This window comes from Hypomesus nipponensis, chromosome 17, assembly GCF_054491055.1.
Source record: "Hypomesus nipponensis isolate SF chromosome 17, ASM5449105v1, whole genome shotgun sequence".
Lineage (NCBI taxonomy): Eukaryota > Metazoa > Chordata > Actinopteri > Osmeriformes > Osmeridae > Hypomesus > Hypomesus nipponensis.
Window position 1 is genome coordinate 13,966,061 of NC_140377.1, and position 8,847 is coordinate 13,974,907.

Below are 8,847 nucleotides of genomic sequence, written 5' to 3' on the forward strand. Positions count from 1 at the left end.
TCGTTAATCTGTGCTTTGTTTTGGTTTGGTATTTTGCACACGGCACGAGCACAATTGGCTGCAGAACTACAAACTCTGCCATAGCCTACTTTGTCTGCATTATTAGTTAAAATGGCAAAGACATCTCTGGTATGGCAGCATTTTATTAAAGTACATTTACATTTACAAAGTACCGGGTGACTCAAAAACATTGAATGTAAACTCTGCCAACAACTGTTTATTTTTCATAGTTTGACGTCGAATATGATGTAGCCTACCACCTGAAAACGTGAGTTGGCCTAGCCCTACTTCGCTCATGCTAACGAGCTGGGTTGAAAAATGAATCTGCCTATGAATCACATCAATTGGCAACAGAGTTCCCACTAGACATTCTAGCACTAAGGATCCAGTAGCCTTCTCATCCTATACAGGGCAGATTTATGCTACCTCGATCCAGAAGGAATGCGCCGTATGCAGCTCCAGGGACACGCCACAGCGCTCACACAGAACTCTGTGGCGTTGCGTTGGCCGCGATCTAGTCTTGGCCTTGCCATCTGCGTCACTGGTAAACGGGCTCATCGGGTGTGGCGGTATAGCAAGTACCGGCGCATGAAGGACAGGGGACAAAGGTAGTTAGTTTGGGCAATCACAATGTGGATGCCTTTACATGTCACATCAGTTTGTAGTAAGCCTTACTCCGTATAACAGTGAACATCCCATTATGAATCGGACATGCATGGTGAGATTTCAAGACGGATAGAAGTAGGGCATCCAGAGGGCCATGAAGACATTCACCGTGCTGCGGAAACCCGTGAGAACTGTATCGAGCAGGGTGTCGACTTAGCACGAAGCACCCCTGTCTCGGGCGGACGCTAGAGAAGTTTTTGCAGTAAAGAGTGATAGTCGGGCTAGACGAGAGTGATAGACTGGCTCCCAAAAGGCTGCAAGTTGGAGGATTCGCACACTGAACGTTCAACTGGACATCTGCCACAAATGCTTGATGGACAACGGTTGCAGCTTGCGGGACTCAAATGATGCACCATGAAGCGCACAGCAGACACATTTACAGGCAAAAGGGCTTCACAGAGAACGCACCACAGTATGTCTAAGAATATTGAAGCCAGGCAGGGTCATAAGATTTTAATGTGGAAGTGCACACCCCCAACCTGCAGTGACAGGCGGATATAGGCAATGTGCTGCAGAATCGGAATCAGAATCAAGTTTTATTCGTCATGGAAGTTCACACAAACAAGGAATTTACTGGGGCAAGAAGGTGCATACAATAACCATCTATGGATCTAAAGCTGTTGATGTAGACCAGCACTGCGATTGAACCACCCGGCCCTAATAAGCCTAAAGCGCGGAAATGCAACCAAAGGAGAATACAGAAAACATGCTGTAAAAATCGACAGAGCGGACTGCAATGGCAGCCGAATGTCAACCGAACAGAAAACTGTTTCCACGCCAGTGCACACTTAAGACGGGTGGCGAGGCAGGACCTTGAACTGCATTGGTCAAGTCCGCTTGCTCAGCCACAAGCATGAGATTTATCATATGATTTGAGTTGTCCACACTAGCTAGCACAGAAAAAGGGCCTGTATGGAATCACAAGCCGTTAATGCTAGCCGCTACAAGGCCGTGCGGAGTCAGAAGGTCCCTTGTAAGGTGCTCTTGTCCGACCATTAGCGCGTGGCTACGCCTTATTGACTAGTTTGAACAAACGCAGAGGAGATGCCTGAAAGTCCATCATGAACCCTAGCTACTCTTTTGGACGAGTGCATCCACGACGCTGGCTCTCGGAGTGCAGGCTATTGCACATATGACTAGCCGTCGGCAGCTCAGACAGACCGGCATAAAACCCACGAGTCAGGACATTAGCAGGTACACAATCACAATTGGGATGCTTCTGCATGCAGTACAAGTCACCAACTTCACAGGGGTTGATGTTATTCACTTGTCCTTTGACAAGTGCACAGATTGGGGAAGGGTCCCCCGCAGGCTACCTGCAGCATGCAGATAGGCTTACCTATTGAAATCAGCGTAGCGACAAACATGTACGTTGGAATCGATACCCAGCATTAGGCCAACAGCGGACGCTTGTTTGGGACTGTCCTCCGCCCGCCCTTGATACGGCCTGCGTGGTGCCTGTTGTACAGCTGACAAATATGACTATGTAGTTCTTTGACCTTGGTTTTACCGAGAGCCAGGGATTTGCTACGAGGGGGAGGGGGGGGGGCGGTGCCTGCTAAACACTGCTAAATCGAGGTCCCTGCCGACCGGTCTAGCCGCGCATTACTCCTGGAGGTGCAGGCATGTATTCAGTCCTTCGCAGACAGGCACTGTACACTACTCTCGGAACACAGTTCTGCCATGATATAGTAGGCTATTGGAGTTCTGTTAGGACTCTGTTCATGCCTTACATAAATTCACGTTAAATTATCGTAGACGCTGGCTTTCATGCAGAACGTCGCGCTTCTCGGTTCATCATTATCGTTACTTATTCATCTGACGCATTGATTATATCTGGAATACATGTTAGCATTGTCAGTACACATTTGGTATAGCTTAAAGGAGTTAACCGAGCCCTGGGTATTCTCTCCGTCTTGAGAGACAATGAATAAACGTACAGCCAGATCGGACATTCATGCCAGGAAATCGTCCAGCTCGATACATGGATACACATCGCATAACGTATCACAGTATAGGTTCCACGCCGCAACGTTCAATTCGGCCAAAATGCTTAGACATCCTAGGCTAAGGTCGCTGCCTTCAGTAATATATTACCAAGATTCCTAGAAAGTATGCTGATGTTTTGCATTCCTCTCCTCACGAAAGGACATCCATCCATCATCTACCGCTTGTCCGGGGATCGGGTCGCGGGGGCAGCGACCTAAGCAGGGAGGCCCAGACTTCCCTCTCCCTGGCCACTTCCACCAGCTCTTCCTGGGGGACCCCGAGGCGTTCCCAGGCCAGCCGAGAGACATAGTCCCTCCAGCGTGTCCTGGGTCTTCCCCAGCGCCTCTTCCCAGTGGGACGTGCCCGGAACACCCCACCAGGGAGGCGTCCAGGAGGCATCCTAATCAGATGCCCGAGCCACCTCAGCTGGCACCTCTCGACGCGAAGGAGCAGCGGTTCTACTCTGAGCCCCTCCCGGATGACCGAGCTTCTCACCCTATCTCTAAGGGAGAGCCCGGACACCCTGCGGAGAAAGCTCATTTCGGCCGCTTGTATTCGCGATCTCGTTCTTTCGGTCACTACCCATAGTTCGTGACCATAGGTGAGGGTAGGAACGTAGATCGACTGGTAAATAGAGAGCTTCGCCTTTCGACTCAGCTCCTTCGTCACCACGACGGACCGATGCAGAGCCCACATCACTGCGGACGCCGCACCGATCCGCCTGTCGACCTCGCGCTCCATTCTTCCCTCACGAAAGGACACATTCATGAAAATGGCCCTCAGACAGTCAAGTGGTGCATAATCATACGTTGGAATATATGTTCATCACTATCATTAGGCTACTTTTTATCTGAAGCCTTGACTATATCTGGAACACATTGTCATTGTACATTTAGGTAGGCTATTTCTGAAGTAATGACAGTCTTTTACTGTAACAGACATATTAGCATCATGATTCATTACTCCGGTTAAGTTTAAGTTATCACCGATAACGTTGCCGTATCCATTGTTACTACTTTTAGAAATGTCACTAGGCCGATGTGCTTCAGTGTTTCCGCTATATTCATCATTACAGCTGCTTCAGAAATATCAAAGGCGAGCAAACAGGTTACGGAGCTGACGCTCCATGATTCTAACACGGTCTTCATTCTCTCAGCGCTGAAGAGGATGAGCAACTGAACCCTGAGAAGACTAAATCACTACCGCCAACCAATTAAACAACAGCGCGAATCAGCAAGCACTTCTGTTCGTCTCAAGCCGTGACAATCTGGGCAGACAGTATAAACCATAGACATGGTATAAATAGTAACACTACCAGCTAAGGTAGCTATGGCTAGCAAACTCTGGTTGCTCCTTAAATGCGTGCTTGTGAATGTATCTCACAATGCTCCTTTTATTGTTGACTACTATTAACCTGAGAAGGCGTGCACCTTTGTATTTGTCCTTGCACAACATGTCCAACCCTACTCCCCGCACAGAGAAAATATGAACGTCCGTAGGCTACCTGCAAATTCGCTCCTCATGCCAGATTTGCCTTACGCCACTGACTAGGGCCCGTCATAATAGCCTGCACCTGCGCCCGTCATAACTACATTACGCCAATAAGGACTACAACAAAAACAATTATAACTTATCTTTAAGAAGTTGGGTTGTCTTCGTTCTCCCAGACAAATACTTTTTGGCAAAAAACCAAGTAAGATTAGGAGCTTACTTGAAACCTATGGCTATGTGAATACTGCGTGACCGGCGACAATGGCGGCCAGATCATCCAGAGTCCGATAAATGTAACATTTTCGGCTTAATTAAAAGATACAAAATTATGACAGTCTTGTTTTGTGGTATACACAGTCCTGTACATATATTGTCATCCAAGATGGCGCCGATGAAGGCTGCCTCGGTTGCTAGGTGCACTATTTTTGTCTTGTTTTGTCTGTTAATTCAGTGTTCTGCCAAGATTTCCGCGGTTCTCTAACAAGAGAAGTATTTCTTAACATCAGGACTACAACTCTTGTGGATTTATTTTCTGCTTCCAGCGGCAGAATTAGTGGGAATTATAGTCAAAGCCACCCTCGGCTTTGTCCTAGCAGCGAAGCGCCGTAGGAGAGGCAAATGAGCCGGTGCACTGGTGCGACTCCGTCGGCGTGGGGCACGCACAGCCTTACCGGAGATATTTCTCTCCAACGTGCGTTCACTGAGCAACAAACTGGATGAGCTTCAGCTGCTGGTGTGGAAAAACAGAGATTTCCACTCATCTTCCGTTTTGTGCTTTACGGAATCATAGCTGAGTGAACTGATCCCAGACTCTGCGCTACAGCTAGCGGGTTTCAAACTGCTGAGAGTGGATCGTGACCCTGTGCTCCCTGGCAAAACGAAAGGTGGTGGTATTTGTTTTTACATTAACAGTGTCTGGTGTGAAGATGTGACAGTGATTCTGCAGCACTGTTCTCCTGATCTGGAATCATTTTTTATTAACTGTAAACCTTTTTACTCGCCACGTGAGTTTGCTTCATTCATACTGGTCGGCGTCTACATGCCCCCTCAGGCTAGCGCCAACGAGGCTCAACGTGTACTCGCCAACCAGATATTGTGCGTGGAACATGAAAATCCGGATTCCTTGGTTATTGTGCTAGGCGACTTTAACAAAGGCAATCTCACTCAAGAACTCCCCAAATACAGACAACTCATCAAATGTCCTACCAGAGAAGGGAACACTTTGGATCACTGCTACTCTACTATCAGTAAAGCATACCATGCGATTCCCCGAGCAGCACTGGGTCACTCAGACCACGCCATGGTCCACCTGATTCCTGCATACAGGTAGAAGCTAAAGCGCTGCAAGCCTGCAGTGACAACATCGAAACAGTGGACCAGTGAGGCTATGGAGGATCTGCGGGCGTGCTTGGACTCTACTGACTGGGATATGTTCATGACTGCCTCCAATAGTCTGGATGAGCTCACGGAGGCTGTGACATCATACATCAGCTTCTGTGAGGACTGCTGTATACCAACACGCACTAGGGTGAGCTACAACAACGACAAACCCTGGTTTACAGCTAAACTCAGAAGGCTGAGGCTGGACAAAGAGGCAGCGTTTAGGAGTGGGGACAAGGACAGATTCAAGGAGTCGAAGAACAGGTTTAGCAAGGCGGTGAGAAAGGCTAAACGACTGTACTCAGAGAGGCTGAAGCACCAGTTCTCTGCTAATGACTCTGCTTCTGTCTGGAGAGGACTCAGGCAGATCACCAACTACAAGCCCAGAGCCCCCCACTCCACTAACGACTCTCGTCTGGCCAACGACCTGAACAAGTTCTACTGTCGTTTTGAAAGCTAATTGGACTGCCCTGAATTATCCCTTCCCTCCCCCCCGCTCCTCACCAACTCAGTGACGACACTCTCCATTCGGGAGAGTGAAGTTAACAGACTTTTCAAGAGACAGAACCCCCGCAAAGCAGCTGGGCCAGACGCTGTCTCCCCTGCCACCCTCAAGAACTGTGCTGACCAGCTGTCTCCGGTGTTCACCTACATCTTTAACACCGAGTTGGTTAATAGTATGGCAAATGAAAGCTTGCAATTTCCGTTATTGTTGGTCAGCTGTTGGCACGCGCACACGCCTGGAAGAAAGTGTCCCTCATTTGGGGTTGAGGAAGTTGGCAACCCTAATATAGATGAAATGTAGGCCTGTATCTACGAATGTGTGGACTCAAATATACATAAAGAAAAAAGATTACGGCGCAATCAAACAATCCCCTCAGTGAAGTTTGGCTAGCAACAGCAGCAATGACTGACCTTTGCTACAGGTTGGGGGAGTTGTAGGGCTTATTAGTCGTAGTCCATCTATCTTGCTTCCAACTTTTGTTTTCACAACCAGTCATTTGGAGCAGATCAACAAAAACATGCAGGGCTACAGTAGACCCAGGGACCAGGATCAATGACCAGGATTAAGAAAGGCTAATATAGAAGGAGTAAAAGGGTGCTTTCACACCTAACATGTTTGGCCCGTTTCAATCGGACCATGGTCCGTTTTCTCTGACAGTACGGTTCGTTTGGAGAGGTGAGAACACGCATTCGAACTCTAGTACGGATCAAACAAGCGAACCATGGTCCCCCTAAAAAGATGGGACTCGGCCCGGTTCCAAGTGAACCATGGTTCGGTTCACTTTAGGTATGAACGTAATTGGACTTAATATTGACCTATTCCAGGAAGCAAACCAAAATGTAGTGCATTGTGGGTTGAAAAAGGAATTTACACTTGGCGGAGACAGCCGTGCCACTCATTAGCAGCGAAATTAGTTGAAGGAAAACGTGGGGGAATTATGAAGTGAAGGAACGGCAAATATGGGCTGATGATCATATTGCAGAGATACTTGTGGAGACACATTAGAGTAGCGATCTGTTTAAATTATTTTGTGATATACTGAAATAAAGCGTCATTATTGCACAGTGGACCAATGTTGGTTGAAAGTTAAAAACTTAGACAGCTAGAAGTGCGTGATGTTCTATGGAAAAGTGGTAGCTTGTCAGACGAAAACATATAGTTCCCATAGTTTGATAACCTGGATATAATCCTGAGTAAAAGACCAATGTGCAACCCAAAAAACGTGGTTGTGCAACACCAAATCATAACAATTAAAGATAGTATTACGATCGCAATACGCTGCTGTTGCTCCATTGTTGTTGGTGACAAGGAAGTGATTTTCCCTCACACATTTTCTGTCCAATAGATTAACAACCTGTATAGTTTTTTGTATATGTCTTCTTTTTTTTCCAAACGTTGGTTCGCTTAAAACAGGACCGTGTGAACACTAACCGGACATAATGAAAAATGCAACAAAGTAGCAACTCATCCACTGATTCGGACCAAGCAAACGGACTAATAGGTGTGAAAAGCACCCTAGAGAAGCTGACAAAGTTAAATGTGCTTTTACCTACTTACAATAGCCGGTCACATGAGCACCGAGTCTTCAGATCAGGGATGTTGTTACTGTCAAGTATCGCTTCCAGTAAACTTGTTTTATTAGCCAAAAATGAATTTCAAGCTTATTTCAGGCATTTCAGTTTGCACATGGTAATGTTGGAATAGGGATTCCATCTGAGATACTCACTGCGTTTACATGGATTGAAATTACTGGCTTATTTTTGAACTGAAATAGAATTATCTGTTTCTTGTAAACACCTTTGTTCGAATAATTGCAGTCCAACTACGATCCGATCGACACCGCGAGATAACTCGATCCAAGTCGGTTGATAATTCGGACATCGCATGCTTGTAAATAGTGAATTGGACTATGAACTGGACTCAGCGTCTGTGCATGCTCGAGATCCCGCCCGCCCGCCCTCCCAGGTCGTGACCTGGAAGTCGAAAAAGAGGTCGCTGCCGGGAGCCGGCCCGACAGAAACAAACAAACAATGCAAGCCAATAGCGCCGTTTGCATTCGCAGTACTCCTATTTTCAGCATGCACAAACTGTAGCGGGACGGAGCTTCACCTCGCTCTCCGTTCGCCCTCTTTCTCTAAATGTTGATGTTGTTGTTGGTAGTGGTGAAGAGGTCAATCGGAATGGGCTGTATCACCACTAGTTGTAATGAAAACAGCGCCACGTATTGTACTGGGATATGACATGCTTTCGGCCAATGATTCGGTTTATTCACTGCCATATATATTTGCATAAAGCAGTTGCCCCAAAAATTCGCATTATCCAAATAAAGCTAGATTCGAATTGATACCATAATGTAAACGCAGTGACAGCCAGTGAAAACATTGATAGAGTCAGCTTGTTTCAAAGTGGGTTCTTAATGAATGAATGCTATATGAGTAAATGCTTAAAAATATCACAAGAAGGGAAAAACTTAAGGGAAAGTTTAAGTCACATAGGTAAAAACCATTTTTACACAGGATTGCCCAATTTATTCCTTTTCATGCAACTGTTTCAAGTATGTGAGGCTGCCACAGACAAACTATTACCATCCACTCTTGCAAGGTATGAGAAGAATCTCAGGGAGGTGAGAAGAGAACACTGTTTCATTATATACTCTTATTGTTATACTAGTGTAAATGAGCAGCAACAAATATAAATGTTTTAATCTATGTAATCTTCATAAATAATAAATATGCATACTTAAATTACCCAAATATGACATGTACAATTTCCATTTAAAAAACACACCCATCTGCAACTGACGCAAGCACACCCCA

At 46.4% G+C, this 8,847-nt stretch overlaps 1 pseudogene; it reads left to right on the forward strand.

Annotated features, from left to right (window-relative positions):
- The first annotated feature begins 994 nt into the window (after window positions 1–994).
- Window positions 995–7,959, forward strand: LOC146253645 (uncharacterized; annotated as a pseudogene).
- The last annotated feature ends 888 nt before the right edge of the window (window positions 7,960–8,847 follow it).